Below are 27,553 nucleotides of genomic sequence, written 5' to 3'. Positions count from 1 at the left end.
AGTCCAAGTGATCAATTTCAGTTCACAATTGATCATAATGAAAGGACTAAGAGTTAAAGGGATCACATAAACAAGTCTAGTACCTGCTAATAATAACCGATAGAATAAATAAAGGGGAGAGTGAACCAACATGGGAAGTGAGATACACAGCAGACTCATAGAATGGCAGATGTCCTAAACAGCACTCTGGCCTCAGAATCAGACCTTAAGGCATTGGGATCCGGCTGAAGAGACCGTGAGAGTATTGTAGGCATGGAAAGCCAAGACACTCTGGCAAAAAAAAAAAAAAAAAAAAGGAAAACAAACAAACAAAACACAACCTAAATGAAAGATCACTGTGAGTGAGATCCCAGTGGAAAGAACAGGTCTTCAAAGAACGAGGTACCTTTCCTGAAGGGAGGAGAGAACCTCCACTTTGACTATGACCTTGTCTAAACAAGATAAGAGTCGGTGAACTCAAAAGGCTTCCATAGCCTTGGCAGCTCATGACAAGAGCCTAGGGTGATTACTGATGCCATAAACAGGAGTGTCAATTTGTAAAGTCAACAACAGGAGTCACTGTGCACTTACTCCTCATGTAGGATCTCTGTCCATAATGTGCTGTACATTGAGATTTAATGCTATAACGAGTACTCAAACAGTATATTTCACTTTGTGTTTCTATGGGGGTGCAAACTGTTGAAATCTTTACTTAATGTATACTAAACTGATCTTCTGTTAAAAAAAAAGAAATTATCAATTCCCAACTTGACTCTCATGACTCTCACTGGGATTAAACATGACAATAGGTCTGATCTGATTTCTTCATCATTTAAAAATCATCTATTATTTTTCACTTTATATTTCTGTGTGGGAGCAAACTGTTGAAATCTTTACTTAATGTATGCTAAACTGATCTTCTGTATATAAAGAGAAACGAAAATGAATCTTGATGTGAATGGAAGGGGAGAGGGAGTGGGAAAGAGGAGGGTTGCGGGTGGGAGGGACGTTATGGGGGGGAAGCCATTGTAATCCATAAGCTGTACTTTGGAAATTTATATTCATTAAATAAAAGTTAAAAAAATTTTCCAAAGTACAGCATATGGATTACAATGGCTCCCCCCCAAATTCCCTCCCACCTGTAACCCTCCCATCTCCTGCTGTCTCTCCCATTCCATTCGCATCAAGATTCATTTTCAATTCTTTTTATATACAGAAGATCAATTTAGTATATATTAAGTAAAGATTCAACAATTTGCACCCACACCGAAACACAAAGTGTAAAATACTGTTTGAGTACTAGTTATAGCATTTATTCACATTGGACAACACATAAACGACAGAGATCCTACATGAGGAGTAAGGGCACAGTGACTCCTGTTGTTGACTTAACAAATTGACACTCTTGTTTATGGCGTCAGTAACCACCCTAGGCTCTTGTCATGAGTTGCCAAGGCTATGGAAGCCTTTTGAGTTCACCGGCTATGATCTTAGACAAGGTCATAGTCAAAGTGGAAGTTCTCTCCTCCCTTCAGAGAAAGGTACCTCCTTCTTTGACGGCCCATTCTTTCCACTGGAATCTCACTCACAGAGATCTTTCATTTAGGTCTTTTTTTTTTTTTTTGTCAGAGTGTCTTGGCTTTCCATGCCTACAATACTCTCATAGTCTCTTCAGCCGGATCCCAATACCTTGAGGGCTGATTCTGAGGCCAGAGTGCTGTTTAGGACATCTGCCCTTCTATGAGTCTGCTGTGTATCCCGCTTCCCATGTTGGATCATTCTCTCCTTTTTATTATATCAGTTAGTATTAGTAGACACTAGTCTTGTTTATGTGATCCCTTTGACTCTTAGTCCTTTCATTATGATCAATTGTGAACTGAAATTGATCACTTTGACTAGTGAGATGGCATTTGTACATGCCACCTTCAAGGGATTGAATTGGAATGCCCAGGCACGTTTCTAACTCTATGTTTAGGGCAAGTCAGCTTGAGCATGTCCCAAATTGTACATCTCTTCCCTCTCTTATTCACACTCTTATATTTAACAGAGATCACTTTTCAGTTAAATTTAAACGCCTAAGAATTATTGTGTGTTAATTACAGTGTTCAACCAATAGTATTAAGTAGAATAAAAAATACTAAAAGGGATAAATTATTAAGTTGTTCATCAATAGTCAGGGCAAGGGTTGATCAAGTCACTGTTTCTCATAGTGTCCATTTCACTTCAACAGGTTTCCTTTTGGTGCTTGGTTAGTTGTCACTGATCAGTGAGAACATATGATATTTGTCCCTTTGGGACTGGCTTATTTCACTCAGCATGATGTGTTCCAGATTCCTCCATTTTGTTGTAAATGACCTGATTTCATTGTTTTATACTGCTGTATAGTATTCTATAGAGTACGTGTCCCATAATTTCTTTATCCAGTCTACCGTTGATGGGCATTTAGGTTGATTCCAGGTCTTGGCTATTGTGAATTGAGCTGCAATAAACATTAAGGTGCAGACAGCTTTTTTTGTTTGCCAATTTAAATTCCTTTGGGTAAATCCCAAGGAGTGGGATGGCTGGGTTGTATGGTAGGGTTATATTCAGGTTTCTGAGGAATCTCCAGACTGACTTCCATAGTGGCTTGACCAGTTTGCATTCCCACCAACAGTGGATTAGTGTCCCTTTTTCCCCACATCCTCGCCAGCATCTGTTGTTGGTAGATTTCTGTATGTGAGCCATTATAACCGGGGTGAGGTGAAACCTCATTGTGGTTTTGATTTGCATTTCCCTGATGGCTAGTGATCCTGAACATTTTTTCATGTGTCTATTGGCCATTTGGATTTCTTCTTTTGAAAAATGTCTACTGAGGTCCTTGGCCCATCTGTTAAGTGGGTTGCTTGTTTTGTTTTTGTGGAGTTTCTTGATCTCTTTGTAGATTCTGGTTATTAATTGTTTATCTGTTGCATAGTTTGCAAATATTTTTCCCATTCTCTCAGTTGCCTCTTTGCTTTCCTGACTTGTTGTTGTTGTTGTTGTTGTTGTACAGAAACTTCTCAATTTGATGCGATCCCAAATGTTATTTTGGCTTTGACTGCCTGTGTTTCTGTGGTCTTTTCTAAGAAGTCTTTGCCTGTGCCTAGATCTTGCTGAGTTTCTCCAATCTTCTCTATAATAATTTGATGGTGTCAGGTCATACATTTAGGTCTTTAATCCAAGTTGAGTGGATTTTTGTGTAAGGTGAAAGGTAGGAGTCTTGCTTCGTGTTTCTGCACATGGAAATCCAGTTTTCCCAGCACCATTTATTGAATAGACTGTCCTTACTGCAGGGATTGGTTTTGGATCCTTGATCAAATATAAGTTGGCTGTAGATGTTTGAATTGATTTCTGGTGTTTCTATTCAGTTCCATTGGTCTACCCTTCTGTTTCTGTAACAGTAAAAGTCTGTTTTCATAACAACTGCCCTGTAGTATGTCCTGAAATCTGGTATTGTGATGCCTCCGGCTTTGTTTTTTTTGTACAAGATTGCTTTAGCTATTCGAGGTCTCCTGTGCCTCCATTTGAATTTCAGCATCATTTTTTCCAGATCTGAGAAGAATGTTTCTGGTATTTTGATTGGTACCACATTGAATCTATAAATTTCTTTTGGGAGAATGGACATTTTGATGATATGGATTCTTCCAATCCATGAGCATGGAAGATTTTTCCACTTTTTAGTATCCTCTGCTATTTCTTTCTTTAATATTTTGTATTTCTCATCATAGAGATTTTAATGTCCTTGGTTAAGTTTATTCCAAGGTATTTGATTGTTTTTGTGGCTTTTGTGAATGGGATTGATCTTAGCAGTTCTTTCTCAGCCATGGCATTTCCTGTGTATACAAAGGCTGTTGATTTTTGTGCATTGATTTTATATCCTGCTACTTTGCCAAACTCTTCTATGAGTTCCAATAGTCAATAGTTTCTTAGTAGAGTTCTTTGGATCCCCTAAATAAAGAATCATATCGTCTGCAAAGAGGGATAGTTTGAGTTCTTACTTTTCAATTTGTATTTATTTAATTTCTTTTTCTTGCCTAATGGCTCTGGCTAAAACTTCAGAACTTCATTGAATAGCAGTGGTGAGAGTGGGCATCCCTGTCTGGTGCCAGATCTCAGTAGAAATGCTTTTAGCTTTCCCACATTCAGTAGTATATTATCCGTGTGTTTTTCATAAATTGCTTTGGCCCAATTAACTAAAAAAGAAGAGAAAAGACCCAAATCAGTAAAATCAGAGATGAAAAAGGAAACGTAACAACAGACACCACAGAAATAAAAAGAATCATCAGAAATTACTACAAGGACTTGTATGCCAGCAAACAGGGAAATCTATCAGAAATGGATAGATTCCTGGACACATGCAACCTACCTAAATTGAACCAGGAAGACATAGAAAACCTAAATAGACCCATAACTGAAACAGAAATTGAAACAGTAATAAAGGCCCTCCCAACAAAGAAAGGCCCAGGACCAGATGGATTCACTGCTGAATTCTACCAGACAATTAAAGAACTGACTCCTATTCTTCTCCAACTATTCGGAACAATCAAAAAAGAGGGAATCCTCCCAAATTCTTTCTATGAAGCCAGCATCACCTTAATTCCTAAGCCGGAAAAAGATGCAGCATTGAAAGAGAATTACAGACCAATATCCCTGATGAACATAGATGCAAAAATCCTCTATTAAATTCTCGCCAATAGAATGCAACAACACATCAGTAAGATCATCCACCCAGACCAAGTGGGGTTTATCCCTGGTATGCAGGGATAGTCAATGTTCACAAATCAATGAATGTGATACACCACATTAACATACTGCAGAAGAAAAACCATATGATTATCTCAATTGATGCAGAGAAAGCATTCAATAAAATACAACACTAATGAAACTCTAATCAAATTGGGTATAGAAGCAACATTCCTCAATACAAAGTACTGTGCTTATTAAATGACAGTAATTAGTAAGACACAGATAAATTTTATTTCAAATTAACTTTACTGGGGATGAATTTGCATATCATAATGTGTGCCAATTTAGACATTTCAATGCATTTTGGCATGTTTTAAACTCAGTTAACAATCAGTGTAATCAAGAAATAGAATTTCAAAAAATTCCCTGATGCCTCTTTGCCATCCATTTTCCCCTATATCTAGGCAATCAATGACCTGCTTTCTGGTGTAAATAGATTACCTTTTTCTAGAATTTCAGATGAATAGAACATGTAGTATACATCCTTTTGTATCTGGCTTCTTTCATTTAATGCAGTGTTTTTGAGATTCATCCATGTTGTTTCTTTTTACTGTTGTGTACTAGTCCATTGCATGCATAAACTTTGATTTGTTTATGAATTTACCTGTTGATAGACATTTGGGTTGCTTAAAGTTTTTGTTCAGAGTACAGCTATGAGCATTAATGTTTAGAATGTCTGGTATTCTCTTGTATGAAATTTTAAAATATTGGACTGGCATATGAATAGTACAGCATATTTTCCAGTGCTAAATGCTACAAAACAATGATGATATGGCTAGACATTTAGATTCAAACATGACAATTGAAAGGTTGAAATTGGGAAATACAAATATCACAAGATCATTGCTCTTTTGGGGAACACATATCATTTGTTTTACTCTATTATATATTTTATTTTTTAACAATTTCTTTGTTTATTTAAGAGAGAGAAAGAGGCAAAGAGAGATCTTCCACTCACTGGTTTTACTCCCCAAATGACCACACTCACCAGGTCTGGGTCAGGCCAAAGCCAAGAGCTTGGAATTCCATCAAGGTCTCCCATGTGGGTGTCTGGGCCCAAGTACTTGGATCTTCATCCACTACATCCCAAACAGTTTGGCAGGGAGCTTGGAAGCAGAATACTCTGGACTTGAACTGGTACTCTAGTGTGGGATGCCAGTTTCACAAGCGGTGGTGGCTTAATCCACTGCACCACCATGCCAACCCTTCTGTTGTATATTTTAAAAGGACACAGAGGCCGGCGCCGTGGCTCACTAGGCTAATCCTCCGCCTTGCGGCGCTGGCACACTGGGTTCTAGTCCCGGTCGGGGCACCGGATTCTGTCCCGGTTGCCCTTCTTCCAGGCCAGCCCTCTGCTGTGGCCAGGGAGTGCAGTGGAGGATGGCCCAAGTGCTTGGGCCCTGCACCCCATGGGAGACCAGGACAAGCACCTGGCTCCTGCCATCAGATCAGCGCGGTGCGCCGGCCGCAGAGCGCCAGCCGTGGTGGCCATTGGAGGAAGACCTTTCTCTCTGTCTCTCTCTCTCACTGTCCACTCTGCCTTTCAAAAAAAAAAAAAAAAAAGGACACAGAAATATCTAGGCACCACAGCATTATCCTGATTTATTTGAGTGCAGCAGTAGATAGTTCTTATACCTTGTATTTCTACTACCTTGATGGATAATTTGCATTTTCTTAGTGGTGATGTTCAAACATTAATGTAGCTCCAATGGCAAGCCTACATGTAAGTCCAAATGAAATGCCAAAGATTGCTAATTCCTTTTGAACAAACCTGTTCAAGTGGGTCTGTTTCATTTATAAAAAATAAAATCATACCTCCCCTCCTATGAGCTGTTCAATAGATTTTTTGTGAATGTACACAGTTGGCCTGCAGGGTGTCCTTTTCATTTGTCAACACTGAGCCATAAAAGCTATCATTATTTACAGGCTTTGAGAACATTAGTTCAAACTTATTCATACTTTTATTATGTGCCTAATTTTTTTACATCAAGATTGTACACTCCCAGACATGAGAGCTTCCATTCAAGCATTATGTGCTTTGGAAAGGGAGGAAAGAGGTCCATCTATAAAATATTTCTTATGTTTCATTTGCTTATTTATTTTTTGCAAAATTTAAAGCCCTTAAAGATCCTACTAAATGTGCACCAAATTCAAGGGTTTGGGGATTAATGGAGTAATCAAGTTCAATTCAATGCTAGATTCATTTCCTCATTGGCTTACTCCAGGGAGATTACTCAGTTTGTGATCCTTCCAGAAGAAGGTTTTGCATCAATAGTTCAAGTCAAAGTCGTTTATTTTCGGGGGTGATCCCAGGAAGCCCTGGGAGGAGAGGGGAAAATAGGGAAAGAAAGGGAGCAAATGGAGAGTACTTTATTGAAAAGGTGTATGAGCAACTGGGTCTCAATTCACTGTGAGACAATGTAGAAAATATTCTGAACTGTCTACTCCGTATCTCATGACCAAAGGGTAATGAAGCTTGGGAGTTAATTCTTCAATTTCTCTTTGTTATTGATACTGCCTTGAACAACCTTAACACTCTCTAGAACATTGTCTGCCAAGGAGATACAGTCTGAACACCAACAGCATCTGTCAGAGAGTTCATTTTCTACTCTATAAGTTCTTTTTCATTTGAACCCATTTCAAAATGAGTATTGGAAAAGAATCAGTCACCCTATACATTTGTCATGCATATTCTCAAGTATCACCCATCATGTTGTATTTATTTTGCTAGATGGGCATGTAGTAACTTTTTTTGTTTTGAGTGCTGCTTAATTCTAAAGGATTTCCTTCAAGATCTGATTTTCACAACACAAAATGAATTATCCCAAAAATAACTGAATGTTTTATATATCATGTCTCCCCCATGGAGAAACTATATAGTATCATTTAAGAAAATTATTGAAACTTTAATTCTAAACTCCTTCATTGATGACTAATCGGCTCTATTTGAATTTTATTTGTAAACAAAACTATAAATCACTAGTTTTTAGCCCAAGGATTCTTTATAAGGTCTGGGATCTATACCAGAAATGTAACTTGAAAATTTCTATTTCTGTAAAGTTAGGAGAAAGAATGAAAACTGCAATGGCATAAATATATCAGGATAATAATACATATTTGACCACATACAAAATTTAGCACAAAGCTTTCAGGAGAAAATCAATACAAAGAGGCAACTTTTCATCTCTACCTCTTTTTACTACTCATTGTGTGAACTATTTAAGGACACAGTTTTATGAAAGAAGTTATTTGTGGAGTGAATGAGAGTGAGGTTGCTCATCCTCTTAACCTACTTCACATTCAGGGAACCTAAATATCTAGGAGCACACAAAACAGTAACAATATCAAATGGCATTGCAGTTGATTCTGCACATGTCTATCAGTCTTAATGCAAGAACCTATGGAACTAAGAATAAATGTTGCATTTCTGCCAAAGACTTTGTCTGAACGTTATTTCCCTGTAATTCCTAACCTATGAGTTTTCTTTATAATAATTACTTTTGTGTCTATACAAAAAATTATATTCCTTAGTGTCTTTTGTTTTCTCTGTATCAACATGTATATAAATGTTAGCACATATTCAACACAGTTAAATTATTTACTGCTCTGTCAACAGTTCACAAATAGATCTGGAAGTCCTGTGTCTCAGCATCACAACAGAATGTATAAGACATTGGTCAGATGCCTGTGGAGACTTCTCACTGATTTAAAGTATTTGTCTTTTCTTCTTCCTATTATTCAGTTAAACACAGTACTAGATTGCTGTTAATGAAATGAAGGACTTACAACAAGGTTTTTGTATATACCACTTTGGCAGCTAAACCTCAAAAGGAACATGCAAACGATGCATTTATGTGCACAACAAATTATTAGATTAAGATTGCTTCATGAGACACTTCATGAAGGAGAAGGGAGTGAGTGAGATGAGTTACATACCTAGGGTACTACCAAAATTGCATTAATCAATATAAATAAAATTCTAATGCATAACTTAAAAATCTGTCAATAAAATATAAACATTTTTAACAAAAAAAAGGATGACCTTTACTGAATTTTCCTTTTGCCTGAGGTCCCAATATGGTTGGGACAGGCACTGTTACTGACTTTACCTTTATTTAAAATGTCTATATTTAGTTCTGCGATCTATTAAGATGTTTGCTTATATTATTTAGACCTAGGTCCTCTGATTCAGACATCTCTTTCATCCTTCAGTTAACCCAGAACCAATTTAGCCATGCACTTTAATGTCTTAATAGTTCTCTTCATTAAGTTACTGACTAGCACGACAGACACAAACATTGGCTAACCAGAACAGATGCTGGCCTTTTGACCATACCAATGCATACAGATGAATATTGACTATGATCCTATCACCAGGTGCATTCCAGATATCAAAAAAATGTCATGGGTGACAAACGCATGTGTAAGGTGATGTAGGGATGAAATTGGTTATATAGCCATATTTCAACTGTTCAATAGTTTCATGTGGCTAATGGATGCCATTTTGATCACCATAAATCTGGAGAATACAAACTGAGACAGAAGCTACCATATTTTACAAAAGTGGTGCCTTACTGATGCATATTGACTTTGTTTCCATTCTCCTCCTATTATTTAATGTGTTGATGAGTCTATTGTCTCTATATGCTTATTTCCTTAAGATAAAATACTAAAAAATTGGTTTTCCATATCAAACTTCCATCTAGAAGAACAGTTGTCGATTTCTTCTCACCCTAGGCAACACTGGATCTTATTAGTCTTCCCTGTGTTTGTAAATCTGATCATTAGAGTTTTGAGTTTAAATGTTTCTTCACCTTTTCAAAAAACCTAGAGGCATTTCTCTTTCTTTTTCCCTTCTCATTAACTTTGAAGATGGTAGATTAATAGGGAGTTCCTACTACTGTTGTTATTCCAGGCATGAAAAAAATCCTACATACACATAAATATTTAATAGTACAATAAAATAAATAGTACAATAAAATAAAATTATACAGTGCATGCTCAAACTCTATTAAATTAAAGAATAATCTAAAAACTATCTCTATGGCTTTTTCTGTGATTCCTCCAACCCAGCACACCTGTGAATATGTGATTGTCAAAAGGAAGATTAAGGAAACTAGAGACAGTTACAGCTAAACAAAAATTAAAATTACAATCACAAGAAGGCAGTCACAGTTTGACAAAAATTGTGACAACAGTAGTAAGAAAATCTACTTTGTAATAGAGTGCCTTACAAGCATTCCAATTTCATGGGATACTTGCTGGTATTACCTGTTACAGAAGGAAATTTAAAGATCCATATGGATATTGATTTTTTAAATAAGGAAGATAACCAAATAAATTTAAGAGCTTGAAAAATAATCTCCTGGGCTCCAAGTTGTTTGAGTAATTTTTTAGTAAAAGTGAAGTCATTTGTCATGACTCAGAATTGATGGTTTCTAAGGCCCAATGATGAGTAGAAATGCCCCATTCCTGGTTGAAAGGATGTCATTTTTCCAGATGCTTAAGAAAACCTATTTTAGGGATGTCTAAATATTTAACTGTTTCATTTCAAACTATTACATCCACTGAAATAATTTTCTTGTTATTTGGGCCATTTTTTTACCATCTTACCTTCTAGGACCACATGAATATAATTCTTTAAAGTAGGTGTTTCCACAGAGATAAAATTGAAAATCTTTCAACCTACAATTGCTATCCTTAAAAAATGTGCTGGTTAAAGAGTGTCCTGTCCCGCGGGACGTCAACTAGGGCCGAGCACCTAGAAGGAGAAATGAAGGGACAGGAGACACAAAGATGGCAGCATGACAAGGGTCCTGATCAAGCTGCAAATTTTATTTTTCAACCACACACTTATATATCATAAAGGCAGGGTGTCGGGCAGGGGAAGGAGGGGCGTTTAGGAGGGCGGGACGTCAGGCGGGGTAAGAAGGGGGAGCTTATCTTGTAGCTGCAATGCTAGTGCAAGTAGGGGAAAGGTTACAAGGTCTTAAGGCACAAGGTCACACAAGGTTGCATTATCAGTACTCTCCGGCCTGGGCTCTCTAGCCCTGCCTCAGTAGTTTTCCACTAAGAGGCTACATGCTGTGTGGTCCCTGACAAAAGAGATTTTTTCAATACTGTATGATCCAAAACTTGAAACAAAGACTTTCATGATTCTATAGTACATGTTTTTTTCTACTATGTACTTCTGCAGCACATGCCTATGATATAGTGGCCTGGCCTTTTCTTAGATTGGAAATAGAAATAAACCCTTAGATGTTCTTAAGAAAACAATAATTTTTCCCTCCTAATGCCATTATCTATTATATCAATCATTTGGCTGTAAATGTTAAGGAGAAGAAAACAAGAAGTCATGAATAGCTTTAACGCAGCCCAGGCTAAAGGTTCCTTTAAAATATTTAACATGCTCTATCTCCTTATGTCTATATTAATTTATATCATCATATATATGACTTAATTATATCACTCCCACTGATGAAAGATTTTCCTTCACTCAAGTGTTGGATGATGTCATGAATTACTAGGATCATGGCTTACTGATATCCCATTTTTTACCCACAGGGAGAATCTGATTGTGTTTAACCTCAGAGTGTCATTTTCAGGATCTGTTTCTTGGGCTTACTCCTATATTATGAGTTGTATCATAGTCCTGTATGAAAAGGAAAACTATGCTCTGTATTTCCAATAGGAGGATTTTATTATAGGAAGTTGTTTCACAGAAGTGATCAAAGATCTCAGGAACAGGAAATGGTGAAATAACCCAGAAATTAGTAACAGTAAAATATCACTACCAACCCTAGGACTTGACGAAGAACAGAGGAGATGGTTTAACCAAAGACCAGGAATCAGAGAAGCCCAGAGGAAACTAACCAGGGCCTGTCTGACCAAGGTTAAACTGAGATCAAAGAGGTAGAGATTGTCTAAAAGGAACAAGAGCTGTAGGGGAGAAAACATTTATTGCCACAGACACTCACTGAAAGAGAGAGAGAGAGAGATCATCTTTTGTTTCTCCCCTTCTTCTATCATTCAGCTGCTGCCCTTGGCTTATCCAATCAGCTCAGCATTTTGGAAGCCAGTTGTCCAAGGAGTCTGGAATATGCAGTTCCTTATTCTACAGAGAAACGAAGAAAAGGGAAGGAAATAGATTTCAAGGCAAACAGGCAAAGAACTGTCATGATAAACTATATGAACACAAACTATGGAAATGAACTCGATATTAATCTTCCTTACATATTTCGCAAATTCTACTGTCATTTCCCTTAGTGGTATCTGTGCATTTATGAATTGGTGTATTGAGAATATCTTCACAAATGAAGAGAGGGAAATGTGTGTGTGTGTATACGTGTGTGCATGCATGCATGCATGTGTGTGTCATAAATGCTGACTGGGGCCACTAAATTACAAGACTAGTGTATTATTCTCATGTCTCACCTAAGAAAGGGTGGTAAAATCTAAAAAGAAAAGACCTGGAGTAAAAAAAGAAGAAACTAAAGTTCAGTTTCTAGAACAATCCTTAATTTTGTGGGTAATGGATTAGTCTTTCTTAGTTTCTCTATGTATGGTAGCTGCATAAATATATTACAAGGCACCTAGAAGTACCAAAACTGTCTTGCAGGTAGACAGGAGCTACCTACTTAGCTGAAGATTTTCACCAGAATTTTTGTTTAGTGTTAAGCTAGTCTCTAAACGTCACAGAGGGCTATTATATCTTAAGTTTCTCCCTTTTTTCTACCAACTGGGCGTTTTGGGAAATAAACCACTGTTGAATTGTCTTTTTATGTGCTCCAAGCTTCCGTTGGCTTCATGTCCCTCCCACAAGGTATCACTCATCATTTAATTAGAATAGAAAGAACTGAAAGATTTTACTTTTTAAGAAAACAATAATATACTACGAAGGTTACCAATAATTCCATAACTGTGTCACCTTCTAACAGCTTAAAGGATTATCTGGGAGCAGGCATTTGGCCTAGCAGTTAAGCTGCCACTTGGGACATCCGCATCCTGTATCAAAGTATCTGGGTTCAAGTCCCAGCTCTGCTCTGTCTCTCTGTCTATCATGTAAATAAGGAGGTACCTTTTTCTGAAGGGAGGAGAGAAATTCCACTTTGATCATGGCCTTGTCTAAATAAGATCAGAGATTGTGAACTCAAGAGGCTTCCATAGCCTTGGCAGCTCATGACAAGAGCCTCGGGCAATTACTGATGTCATAAATAAAAGAGTGTCAATTGTTAAATCAACAATGGGGACCGGTGCCACTGCTCAATAGGCTAATCCTCTGCCTGCTGTGCCAGCACCCGGGGTTCTAGTCCTGGTCGGGGCACCGGATTCTGTCCCGGTTGCTCCTCTTCCAGGCCAGCTCTCTGCTGTGGCCCGGGAAGGCAGTGGAGGATGGCCCAAGTCCTTGGGCCCTGCACCCACATGGGAGACCAGTAGAAGCACCTGGCTCCTGGCTTCAGATCAGCGCAGCGCACAGGTCGCAATGCACCAGCCATAGCGGCCACTTGGGGGGGGGGCGGTGAACCAAAGGTAAAGGAAGACCTTTCTCTCTGTCTCTCTCTCTCTCCCTGTCTAACTCTGCCTGTCAAAAAAAATCAACAATGGGAGTCACTGTGCACTTACTCCCCATGTAGGATCTCTGTCCTTAATGTGTTGTACTATGAGAATTAACCGTAAAACTAGTATTCAAACAGTACTTTATACTTCGTGTGTCTGTGTGGATGCAATCTGTTGAAATCTTTACTTAGTATTTACCAAGTTGACCTTCTGTATGTAAAGATAATTAAAAATGAATCTTGATGAAGAATGGGATAGGAGAGGAGTAGGAGATGGGATGGTTTGCTGGTGGGAGGGTATTTATGGGGTAAAAACCGCTATAATCCAAATGTTGTACTTTCAAAATTTATATTTATTAAATAAAAGTTTAAAAAAGAAAATAAATACGTAAAATTTATGGAATGCAGATATGAACTGCTATTCCATTTTCTCTTGCTAAGTAACAAATCTCTCAACATTCGGCAGCTTATAGCCACTATTTTATTGTGCTTATTGCTTCTTTTGGTCAGGAATTTTGATGGGGGACAATAGGAATGGGTTATCTTTGTTTTATAATCTCTGGAACGTTGACTAAGAAGATTCACAGACTGGAGGCAAATCAGTGGTTTGAGATCAAAGGCTAATAGTTTACTCAGATGGCTGGCATTTTAGTGGGGATGATACGAAGACTAGAATTTTCAACTAATGCGCCTATCTATGGCCCTTCCATGTGGCTTGGCATCTTCACAGAATAAGAGCCCTCGGGTGGTTGAGCTTACATGGTGCTTCAGTGTTCAAAGTGTTCTAGTTAAAATGAAGGAAGTTGAATTGATTCTTAAGACTTAACCTCCCAAATCACATAGCACCACTTCTGACATACTTTATTAGGCAAAGCAGTCATAAATCTGCCATAATTCAGAGGGAGAGGAAACAAACTGCACCTCTTGGTGGAGGGAGACACAAGGCCACATTGTAGAAAATCATGAGAGGGGCCGGCGCTGTGGCATAGCATGTAAAGCTACCACCTACAGTGCGGGCATCTCATATGGGTGCTGGTTCAAGTCCTGGCTGCTCCACTTCTGACCCAGCTCTCTGCTATGGCCTAGGAAGGCAGTAGAAGGAAGGCAGTAGAAGATAGCCCAAGTCCGTGGGCCCCTGCACCTGCATGGGAGACCCAGAAGAGGCTCCTGTCTCCTGGCTTCAGATCAGCCCAGCTCTTGCCATTGCGGCCATTTGGAGAGTAAACCAGCAGTTGGAAGACCTCTCTCTCTTCCTCTCTCTGCCTCTGCCTCTGCCTATCTGTAACTCTGCTATTCAAATAAATAAATTAATCTTTAAAAAAATAAAATTGGGATCACATTAAGAAAAAATATTTATAAAGAAAAAGAAAAAAATCATGACAGAAAATAGTATATTATTTCAACCATCTTTGGAAAACACAATCTGTTATAGCCTCATTCTCACAAAGCTTGGAACTACAGGAAAATTCAAATCTTAATTGAAATAGTCACACAAATGAGTGAATTGAGAATGGTGAAGGAAAATAATGTGGTTATAAAAGCACAAAAACAAAGGAATTAAACCCAAAATGAGAATTGCACAGTTTCCCTCAAGTACCAATTTGTGGACAAACATATAAAAATATGAGTAGGAATTAACCAAGTAAGGTGTTTGGAGAATGGGATGTGGCAGAAAGATCATTTCAAATAAAGATAACAACACACCCAAAGGTCCTAAAGCAGAAGAGACCACAGCTTATGTGAGGACCTGAAAGAAATAACTAGGTAACCAAAGTATAAAAGAGACTATGTGAAATGATATGGAGCTAGATATGAAGGGCATGATGGGTCCTCTAAAGGAGTTTGGTCTTTGTCCTAAAGAAAATGGTGACCCACTAAAAGATTGGAGGTCTCATAGGATCTCATAGGAGGTATGTGATCTGGAGATATAAATGTATAAATTATCTGCTTATAGTTTACTGAAGCCATGGGCATGGAGAACATCAGATCCATTATCTGATTGAAACATGTTGGAAACCTGAGATTTTTGACTACTTGAGATGTGAAGGGGAACCTTTCCCCCTTCCTCCTTTTTTTCCTTGCCCCAAGTGACTCTTGAGGGATACACAGAACTCCTTGGTCCAGCAGAGCTCAGTTGGAAAGTCTGACCAAAAGTGCTCATTTCTTAGATGGACAAATTGATAGATAGTGATAGCTGAGGTGACACTTGAGCCGAGGACTCCTGCCTATTACCTCATTCAGTCACTTCTCTACATACCCAATGAGTTACCAAAAGCTTATTTTTTCTTATCTTGTAGTAGAAAAAAATTTAGTTAGCTTGTATATCTGAAACTTCATAGAAATAAATAGACCTCCTCTGAAATATTACTGAAATAACTGTTAAAATCATATTTGTAAGATGGATCTGTAAAGATAAATCTTTTATAATACGTTGATAAAGAAGAGTGATTGAAAAATGTCCTTTTAATTTTCAGAAATGTGAAACACAAAAACAAGCCACTTGCTCCCTTAGTTATTTCAAGGACTTCACTTTCCATTTATTCTCTGTATATAAGACAGACATGAATACACTTTTGAATGTTTTAATTTCAATTACACCTCAACAAATAATGTCAATCTCAGACATTTATGGCTCTCCAGATTATTTGTTTTAGACAGTCACAATACTGATACAATAGGATTTTCATGCTCCAGCTTCATCAATGCTGATTTCAAACAGTCTGTTGGAAAATAGCATTTTACCAAAGGGTTTGCATCTTTACAAAATAAGCCATAGCTGAATTCATGACCAAGTTATCTTCAGCTTTAGAATGGATTCCAACAATACATCAGAAAGTGAACTATATTACTAGTTCCCAAAATTTGACTAAGGATCACTAGTGATCCCTAAGGGCCCTCACAGTCCAATAATATAAATGTCTAATAACTTCACAACAACCATGTTTACATGTCCTTTGAAAAATCATTGGTCAATTTAATCGAAAGTCATATGCCAGTCACCAACCCCTCCCCCTGAAGCCATGCACACACATGAAGGTCATGGCTAATCTCATAATCAATGAGCAACCAGTCTTAGGGAAGCCAGTATAAATTGATTAGTGCCACATGCCCAGGTGACCATACATCCCACTCACCCATAACAATCCTGTTTTATACCTGTTGTCCTAGTTTAATTATTAATGGTGCATCTCTCATCTCATTTGTGTTCTGGATTAGATGATGGCTAACTATGCATCACTAATCTATTGTAATTAACTCTGCTCAAAGATTGATTATATTAAATTTTCACTCTCCACCATTTGAATTTAAAAATGAAATTAGGCTTCTATGATTAACAGTGAAGCTTAGTGCAGTGAAACAGAAAATTCATGAAGAGAAGTGGGAGGGTCATGATAGGCCATGAGTGAGTCAAAATTATGAGTAATTCAAATTTATGAATTAGTAAGAGCTCCAAACTTGAGAAAAGAATTACAGAATATAGAGTGAGGAATGACTGTACTTTGGAGGGAAAAAGGACTCACAGAGAAAACTAAAATGCTTTATACAATGGTGGAACCTCATGGTAAATACTCATGAGATCCCAATGCCTAACCCATTTGCCATGAATCTTATTCTAGCTAGTTCTTGGATTCCTATAAGAACCTTTCTGCTATACAGATATCCTAATTTGAGTTCCCTCAGAAAAATGCCTTAGGAAAAGGATTTGGGTGCAAGTAGTTTGGGAGACAATTTCAGGAAGCACTGGTAAGGGAGTGGAGAATTGAGACAAAGAGAGAGAAACCAACACAAGTGTATTAATGAGCATATTTCTACTGTAGGCAACTAAGCCTAATCATACTGGAGACCCCTGGGAAACAGGGTAAAGCACAACTCAGAGTATACACTCAAGGAGAAAGGAGCTAAAATATTTATTCTCTATTTCCAATCATCATCATTGGAGGACTGCTCCCTTGAATGTTAACTCATTGGCACTTCCAGACTGCCCCTTGCACAGGCTAGACGTGCTCCTGTGGCCAGAGAAAACCCTCAAGCAGAGAATCCTATATGTTTGAAGTAAGACACTATTAGCAAGAACACCAAAAGGACATAGATAAGTACAAGCAGAAACTGCTACACTGATCACATTTTAAGTAATCTAAATGTGCTTCTCTTTATTGCTATAGAAATTGCCCAAGACAGTCTCCAACCATTTATTTAATTCTTGAATTCCCAAAATACTCACTTAGCAGCACCTGTCATACTATTCAATTTTATAATTTTAATTGAAATAATGGAAATAAGAGAAATCACTTTAGTAGAGGTAATTGGCCACACAATAGTAACCTTGAATTAATAGGAAATATTGATTTATTAGTATGAACCACAGTGATGTTTAAATTTATTTAAGATGCATTTCTCTTTCTGTTCAGTGTTAATGAGAATCATTTTCAAAGATTCAGCATATCACAGAATCATGGAGTTGAAAGAGCCCTTAGAAATTATCTAATACAGCCTCTCCCTAGTGCAAAATTTTGTTCTACATTAATACATGGGCATACAGTTTGGGCACCAAGTAGATAAAAATATTTCAGTGGAGTATTCTTTTCCAAACATGAGATAAATTGGAATTTATTTATAATGGCATGTTTTGGTTAGGGATTAGATTTATGAAACTCTTAGTCAAGCTATTAAAATACATTGATATGGAGCCAGCGCTGTGGCATAGTAGGTAAAGCTGCCGCCTACTGCACTGGCATCCCATGTGGGCATCAATTCAATTCCCATATGCTCCACTTCCAATCCAGCTCCCTGCTGATGCACCTGGGAAAGCAGAGAAAGATGGCCAAAGTGCTTGGGCACCTGCCACGCACATGGGAGACCCAGAAGAAGCTCCTGGCTCCTGTCTTCAGTCTGGCCTAGCTCTGGCCATTGTGGCCATTGTGGCCATTGTGGCCATTTGGGGAGTGAACCAGTGAACCAGCAGATGAAATATTCATTCTCTCTCTCTCTTTCTCTCTCTCTCTCTAACCCTGCTTTTCAAATAAAATAAATAAATCTTCTTTCAACTCAATCTTATCAAGGAGACATGTACCAATGTCAGCGCACTTGGTAAAGTGATAAGTATAAGTACACAACCTATCAAAAAAGATAGGGTAAGTGTCGAAGAGATTTTACAAACAAGACCAGTGTAAGCAAATAATGAAGGATGGAATTAAAAGGGAGAGAATGATCCTGCGGGGGAAGCAGGACACACAGCAGACTCATAGAATGGCAAACGCCCAAAACAGTACTCCGGCCTCAGAGTCAACCTTTGGGGCATTGCATTCGGATCTGGCTAAAAGGCCCATGAGCATCTCACAGGCATGGAAAGCCATGACACGGTGGCAAAAACAATCTAAATGAAAGATCCTGGTGAACAAGACCCCAGCGGAAGCAACAGGCCATCAAGGAGGGAGGCGCTTTCCTCCGAAGGGAGGAAGGAATCTCCACTGTGATACGGCCTTGACTAAACAAGGTCAGAGTCGGTGAACTCAAGGGGCTTCCATAACCTAGACAGCTCATGGCAAGAGCCTCGGTGATTGCTAACGCCATAAATAAAAGTGACAATTGTTAAATCAACAATGGGAGTCACTGTGCACTTACTCCCCATGTAGAATCTCTGTCCTTAATGTGTTCTACTATGAAACTTAAAGACAACACTACTAGTCGAACAATACCCTATACCTTGTGCGGCAGCCTGTTGAAATCCTTGCTTAGTGTATACTAAGTTGATCTTCAGTATATGAAGGTAATTGAAAAGGAAACTCAATGAAGGGCCGGATGGGAGAGGGAGTGGGAGAGGGGAGGGCCTCAGTAGGGAGGGAGGTTGGGTGGGGGGAAGCCACAACAATACAAAAGTTGCACTTTGTAAATTCACATTTATTAAATAATGGAAAAAAAAACATAAAATAAATAAATCTTCAACATAAAATAAAATGTACTAATATGTTCATTCAATTTTGGATTTTTTACCCAACAATATTTTTATTCTCCTAATTTAAAAAATTACACATATGTGGACACAAATTATATATATATATATATATGAAAGGTAGCTATGTTTCTTCTGGAATAGGATGGTGGAGTCTGTGTTATTCAAATAATAAAACTTTAGGAGTAACTAACCATTTTATTTAAAATTTGCCTTTAGAATTAATTTTGCTATGCAGTAAGCTAAGAGGCACAATCATGTAAAGTAATCAAAACCATTTTACGAATATAATATAATAAAACATGCTTGAAGTAGGTGTTTATAAGCCTAAACATTTCCAGTGTATGATTAAAACTTTTCTAGCAAAAAAAATGTGGGCAGCCGCAGGCAGTCGCCCCTTTTGTTTACACTTAAACATATGGATGGAGACATCCCAGCACAGACAATTAGGCTAAGGAGATTCCAGGAAGAGGCAGGAAGAACCGTATCTCACTGCTAGACTTCTCACAAAAGATGATGTAGATAATCAGCCACACCTGAAACCAGCATTTATTACCTAGGTGTTTTATTATGCCCTTGTAATCTATGATTGATAACATTTTGTGATCTGTTAAGTGGAAGCACTTTATCGGGAACTCTTTGTAACCCCAAAAGTCTTTTAGATATGTAAATCCTCTGTGTGCCTTCTTGTGTACAACTGGTCATGTTTAAATACTACTGGACTTGTTGAATAAACGAGCCTTGATCAGGATTTGTCTTGGCTCCATTCTTTGCGTCCTTGTCCCCGCATTCCCACTCTCTGTTTCAGGAAACCCAGTTCATTGTGCTGCAGGCCGGCACAAAAAAAAAAAAAAAAAAAAAAAATTGAGACCCCAGCTGTTGGATCTTCTTCCCACAAATGCTCTCTGAAAATATTCTTCTTTTGTAAAATTGTGGTAAAGTATACATGACATAAAATGTACCATTTTAGCCATTTTATACAGTTCAATGGCATAAAATACAATCACATTATTGTGAAATTATCACCACCATCCATATCCAGAGCTCTTAAAAATCTTACAAAACTGAAACTGTACATAATAAGCAATAATTTGCTTTTTCTCTCTTAATCTCCAGTGCCTGGCAACCATCACTTTACTTTCTTCTCTTATGAATTACACTCTTCAGTACCTCATATTAGTAGAATCATACAGTGTCTGTCCCTTTGTGACTGGCTTACTTGAAATTGTGCTTCTTAACTCTTTCTTCCAAATTCATTGAAATCAGTGCAGGATGCAAGGTGCTGCTGCTTTCCACTAAACTCAAGCTCTGGTGAAAATGCACATATACCCAATGTATAGTAAGCTCATTGATGGCCAGAAAATAAAACATAACTCACATTCTGGCAAAAAAAAAAAGTCATTTCTTTGTCCTTCAAGAAGATTCACAGAAGGCCCATCCAGGTGCTTTATATAAAAATAACAGTTCCCTCCAGCTACCTAACCTAGATTTTAAATTATGTGAAATGAGTTACTTAGAAGGAAAATGCTGAACAGACACATTCTAGGGTTGTGGCAATATAATTACTCTGATAATTTTCAGGGGTATATACATCCCCCACAGACCTAAGAGTAAATTCTGACTGGTCTCTGCAAATACCTACAATCTCATTCCCTTACCAGTGATTGGTATGGAGGGAGGTGTGAACCCCAATTCTGGTCAGTGACGAAGGAGAGGTTAGCCAGATGGTTTCTAAGAAAGGGTGTCTTGCTCTTGAAAAAGATTCAGATGAAAATATTCTATTCTTGTGCTTGCATGCAATGCTATCTTGGGACTCAAGGAATGCTAGGGTGAGTCACAAAGCCACCACGTTGAGGATAACATAGCAGAAAGAGAAAACCCTTGGGAATTTGATGCTTTGGGTGAATCACCACATTAACTAATTTAAAGCAACCCCAGCTCAGGATTTCAGGTAGTATGAGACTACAATGATTGTTTAAACCAGTTGAGATGGGACTGTGTTACTTACAGACATTCCATGATAAAGGTAGATTGCATAATGTCAGAGGGTACTTTTCTAGGAAGCTGATGATGAGATGGAGTTTAATTTTCAGGAGATTTCTTAAGGAGTGAATTGTGAAAGAGAGAGGAGAGAGGCAGAACTGGGCATTAGAAGTGAGGTTGTGAGATAGGCAGTGACAGTAATGTCCTACCTCCTGAGGAGGTCCCAGCTAGACTAAGAGAACCAGGCCTTTTATACTGCCATCTTTATTAGTCACTGGGAACAAGAGCATGACCTCAGGGAGCTAAGGCAGTCAATGAGGGGGCAATTGAAAACCATCTGTGCTGACAGCACTCTCAACAACTGGGGCAAGAGGTACTTCATTGAAGAGGAACCTGGGTGATGCATGAGAGGCTCAAAGAACATGCCATCCCACGTCCAGAAAAAAAAATGTCACTGAGGCTAGCAAGACCTACCTAAATTCTGTTAAGCTGTGGCTTTTGCTAAAAATAGCAGTCATGTATTTTTGCTATATTTGTCTTCATTTAACTTCATTTTGATTGCCAATGACTAATAATTGAATTTTATCTAAATATCCATACATTATCACTAAGCTATGATCTATGGGTTTAATGTAATCAAATTGGTTTCGTGTTTACTTAAAAGCCAGCTAACCTTCCTTGAATCCTTTACCAACCAGTCTTCTTGAAACTCCTTCCTTGGCATCTCACATACATCTTACTCTTCTATCTTAGTTCTTCCATCATCTTTTTTTCCTTTTGATCCTTAGTCATAGGTATGATCTGAGGTGAAATCCTTAGCACTCACTTAGTTCTCTCAGCAAAGTTTTATTTATTGAACTTGCCCTGTCATGGTTTCTGTTCTCCTCCAATCCTACTGAATTCTCAGGTTGTTTCTAGCCCTGACCTTTAAACTAGGCATCATCCCTTTATCTTCAAGGACCTCCTAGTCATCTGTGTAGGTCCTAACCACTTCCATCTTAATATGCTCTAGAAGAATTCATTATCTTTCTCCAGAGAACAAGCTCAGTTTCCCAGTAACTCAGTTCTCTTGACTCTATCACTCCTCATTCACCTTCATTCAAACTCTTGGATTCACATTTTTGGGTGCCAGAAGTAAAAGACAGGAGAAATTATTTATTTACCTAATTTGATTACTCATTAAAATCTGTTTACTCCTGTTTTTTGCTCTCTTTTTCTGGGTACTTCCTTTTATTTTGGTTATATTCTAAATGCACCTCTGCAATAATACTTAGTGCACCACATTCTAATTACTTTTCCTCTATACTAGACCGAAAGTTCTTTCAAAGCAGGAACTATATCATTCTTCTTTTGGATTTCCAGTGTTTAGAATGTGCTTATCATATTGTAGATACTCATTAAGTGTTTCGGGCAAATGAATAACAAAGTCTAAGACTGTCATTTCTGCAGTGCATCAGCGACCTCACTGTAGTCACTGCAGATGTTTTGGGTGCCTCCTATCTTATCTCATCTACCTTCGTCTTATTTCAGCCACGGCTATGCTGGACACTGTAGGATTAGACTATGCCAACAGCATCCCCTGTCAGTTCTGAGCTGCTCCAAAGTTTTCTGCCTCTGAGCTTTCTCTGAAGCATTTGGAAATCGCGCATCTCAGAGGAATATGTAGCCCAGATATGTGGAGATATTAACTAGCCTGAAGGGGAGGTCAAAACTTTTCCCTTTACCTTCTTATATTCTGCACCCACAACACTACAAATTAAAATGACAAAAGACAGATTAATAGGAGAAAAATACATAAATTTTATTTGATGTTAATATTTTTATATGGCACGGGGATCTCCTAGAAAAGCAAGAGAAAAAAAAAAAAAAAAACAGACAAAAAAGACAGACCTATAGGCTTGTAGGCTATTTTACCGAAGGACAATACATTTTGCTGAGCAGCTTTCTCCCTTGCGCTCCTGGAGGTAGCAGGCTTGGCCTGGACATGCAGACAATGCTGGTGAATTAGTAGTCCTGCTCGTGACTCTGAAATGCTCCACCAGCAACCACATCATTGTGGCCAAGGACCACGCGTCCATCCAGATGGACGTGGCCGAGGTCAATAAGGTCATGGGCAGGTTTGATGGACAGTTTAAGACCAACGCGATCTGTGGCGCCATCCACAGGATGGGTGAGTCATGATTCCGTTCTCTGGCTGCTAAGTCTGAAAACATCCTTTCAAAGAACTGAGCAACAAAACAAGTGTGTGGAGTATTTTTGACAAATAAAGGGTGGCAAGCTGAAAAAAAATTTTGCTGAGCAGTGACAAGATAGAGAGAAAGGACTTTTGAGTCACTAGCCTTGGTAAATTGTGGGAAGGTAAATATGTTCAGGAAAACTATGGAAAATAAGAGTTTTTAGTAAGGTTTATTGTGCAGATTCCTCTCATATCCTGGTTGTTTCGGGGCTAAGAGTCTAGAGTTGTCTTGGTGATTGAGAGTCTTGTGATTGAGAGTCTTTTTTGACCTTTCTGGTATGAGAGAGGGGAAGGGAAAAACTGTAAGAAAGGGGAATTTATGCTCTGACTTTATGCAAAAAGAGGAAGGCCAGAGAGACTTCTTGCCATATCTGCTGTTCTTTAATTCTCTTAGCTTAAAAAAATCCTTATGGCAAAGTGGCAGTTTTTAGAGTGGCATATTCTGATCCATTTCACCCTTAATCAGTAGGGGTTGGGAACTGGCAAATAAATGCTCTAACCTGCCTCCTCAGAAGTGTATTAAAGGGTTTTCAGTGAAACCAGCCGAATCCAGCCCCACTGCCTACAGCAATGGCATACATAATGCATCCTTACAGTAGCTTTCACTTTCCTCTCTTCCTCACCAAGTTCTCTGGCCTCACATCCTGTATAAATTACTGCATTTAAATCTTTTCTCAGGCTCTGCTTTTAGAGGAGCCCAAATTTATGATGATCTTGTTTCTGCTTCTCCCAAACCTCCATAAAACTAAAAAAGTGACGGGTAAATTGTCCTGAACCATTGCTTTCATACATCACTTGCTATTCTTCACAGAGATTCTCTGCTATAGTCTTTCCAAAAATTCATATTTTGACAATTAATCTCCAATGTGATAGTATTAAGAGGTTGAGTGTTTAGGGGGTGATTAAGTCATGAGGGTGAAGCTGTCATGATTGCAATTAGCACCATTATAAAAGAAGTTCAGGGGAGCTGTTTTCCCCTCTTGCCATGTGAGGACACAGTGAGAGGTGCCATCCTGGGATCAGAGAACAGGCCCCTACTAGACACTGAAACTTCTAGTGCCTTGATCTTATACTTCTACAGCCTCTGTAACTATGAGCAACTGGCACCCATATGCGATGCCAGCGCTTCAGGCCAGGGAAATAACCCGCTTCACCACAGCACCCGCCCCTCACACACAACTTACTTTAAGCACCCATAGTTTCTCAACTAATTGACAGATACTTCATAATTTTTTTTTGGACAGGCAGAGTGGACAGTGAGACAGAGAGACAGAGAGGAAGGTCTTCCTTTGCCGTTGGTTCACCCTCCAATGGCCGCCGCGGCCAGCGCGCTGCGGCCGGCGCACCGCGCTGATCTGATGGCAGGAGCCAGGTACTTCTCCTGGTCTCCCATGGGGTGCAGGGCCCAAGGACTTGGGCCATCCTCCACTGCACTCCCTGGCCACAGCAGAGAGCTGGCCTGGAAGAGGGGCAACTGGGACTAGAACCCGGGGTGCCGGCGCCGCAAGGCGGAGGATTAGCTTAGTGAGCCGCGGCGCCGGCCAAGCAATAGATTCTTACTGTTTATAAATTACCTAATCAAAAGTATTTTGTTATAGTAGCATGAACTAAACTAAGATCAACTCTAATTGTTAGGGTTACTAGATTTAGCAAATAAAAATAGAGGACTCCCAGTTAAATTTGAATTTCAGATAAAAAACAGATAATTAGTATAATCATGTCCCATGCAATATTTGGGACACATTTATACTCACAAATGATCTTTTGTGTATCTGAAATGCAAATTTAACTGAGCATCCTATATTTTATTTGACAATTCTGGCTATTGACTCCCTTAACTTTAAAAAGCCATCTAAACTTACATATCATCATTTAAAGATCTATATGATTTGTCCCTTATTCTAACAATATAACCTGTCACACTTCTGAATGCAAGTTCTCTTTTCCATCTAGAATTTGAGAGCAAGAAAAGCTTCATCATCATTATCATCATTGCCATTATCATAATTCCTTTGCTTCTCCAAAGTACTTCAATTTTTTAAGTACTTTCCCGGTTTCTTTCAATACTATTGTGATATACCTTGCACAAAAATGTTAATTTAAATTTAAAGTTTGTAAAATCTGAGACTAATCAAATTGCCTAAGCTCAAAGGATAGATTTTGGAGAGGGATGCTCAAACTCGGGATATCAAATTCCAAGTTAAGTGTTCCTTTCATGATATCACATAGCTTTCTGTTCACATTCCTTCATTTTACAGAATATTAAACTGAAGCACTGGGGCTGGCGCCATGGTACACTAGGTTAATCCTCCACCCACAGTGCCGGCATCCCAAATGGGCGCCGGGTTCTAGTCCCGGTTACTCCTCTCCAGTCCAGCTCTCTGCTGTGGCTTGGGAGTGCAGTGGAGGATGGCCCAAGTACTTGGGCCCTGCACCCCACGGGAGACCAGGAGGAAGCACCTGGCTCCTGGCTTTGGATCAGTGCGGCTCTGGCCATTGCGGCCATTTGGGGAGTGAACCAATGGAAAGAAGACCTTTCTCTCTGTCTCTCTCTCTCTCTCACTGTCTGTAACTCTACCTCTCAAATAAATAAATAAAATCTTAAAAAAAGAAAAAGAAAAAGAAACTGAAGCACCAAGAAGTGAAGTGAGTCAAGCACAGGACAGTCCTAGTTCTCCGTTATTTGATGATCACAAACCACTTTTTATGAGTGGGACTTGATTTCTGCATCTACAACATCAAGCCCTCAGAGTAGAAAATCAATAGATTTTCTATAGTTTCTAACTCTTTAGTTTGCCCAGGCTTCTCCAGATAAATAATGCAGAGCTGGAAATAGAGTACAGTGTGCTGAAAGTTTGTTAGAATCAGGGTTTATTAGATAACTTTGTTCTTCAAATATTTCTCCTACTACATCTTATACTTGTTCATTCCTCATAAGGAGCTAAGTATTTAATATCATTTGTTCATATGAATAAAATGTTCTGTTCTCTGTACTTAAATTAAAAAGTGGGCAATTTGAGTGTTTTGTACTGAAAATGGAAACTGTACTAAGTTGTTATTGGTTCTTGATTAATTTTGCTTTTTTCCCCCTGGGTGGTAAGGGGGGCAGGAATTGATTATCTATCTAGAGTTAAGCAAAGATATCTAAAAGCCAGGTATTCATTATATGTTGTGTTTATTGATCTTATTTTTGAAATAAATTAATATTTCTCATAGACCAAAGAACAAACCTGTATTCCCTTCCCCAGGCTAAATGAGTGAATGCTTTTTTAGATCATTTTTAAAAAATTCTTCTAATAGCAAAATGAAAGAAATCCTGTAATGTAAATTTTTTAATATTTATTTATTTGTTTGAAAAAGAGGGAGGGAGGGAGAGAAATCTCTAAATGTTTCATCCACTGGGTCACTCCTCAAATGCCCACAATAGCCAAGGGTGGTCCAGCCGATTGCCAGGAGCCAGGAACTCCATCCAGCTATTCCATATGAGTGGCATGAAGCCAACTGCTTGAGCCATCACCTGATGTCTTCCAGGATGCTCATTAACAGAGAGGTGGATCTGAAGTAGAGCTGGGACTTCAACCTACACACTCTGATATGGGATGTTGGGGTCCAAGGCAGCAACAGAATCACTGCACCAAATGCCCACCTCTATAACATAACTGTCCACCATGAATTTGGCCATCACCACAATCTTTCCTATATCTTTACACCTTCCTATTTGGGGGAGTGGTGAGAAAAAACCATAGAGGATCGGGTTTCTATCAGACATAAAAGTATTCAATTGTAACACTACCACCTAGCTGCATGACCTTGAGATAGTTACTCTATCCACAGAAACCTTAGTTTCCCCTTCCATATGAGATTGTTTTGAGGATCAAATGAGATGGCAAGAGCAGTCCACATTGAAAGGAGAGAGTTTGTGTGCTTTCCTCACTAGATCCCTCACTAAAGTTTACTCATTCATTAACATTGATAACTAATATTTTATCAATTACTTAGTAAGCCTCCTATTGAAGAGACAAGTGTCTAGCCTTTCTTTGGATATTTGGGTGGGAGTAAGATTCCTCTCCGCTTGTTGTCGAGTGC

General features: G+C 38.6%; 1 pseudogene; it reads left to right on the top strand.

The window, feature by feature from the left end:
• The window catches only part of LOC108178681 (small ribosomal subunit protein eS21 pseudogene), a 50,734-nt pseudogene extending 27,274 nt beyond the window's left edge, over positions 1 to 23,460 (top strand).
• The last annotated feature ends 4,093 nt before the right edge of the window (positions 23,461 to 27,553 follow it).

The sequence above is a fragment of the Oryctolagus cuniculus genome, chromosome X (genome assembly GCF_964237555.1).
Source record: "Oryctolagus cuniculus chromosome X, mOryCun1.1, whole genome shotgun sequence".
Classification (NCBI taxonomy): Eukaryota; Metazoa; Chordata; class Mammalia; order Lagomorpha; family Leporidae; genus Oryctolagus; species Oryctolagus cuniculus.
Note: the sequence above shows the minus strand (reverse complement) of the source record. Positions and strands in the feature narration are given on the sequence as shown.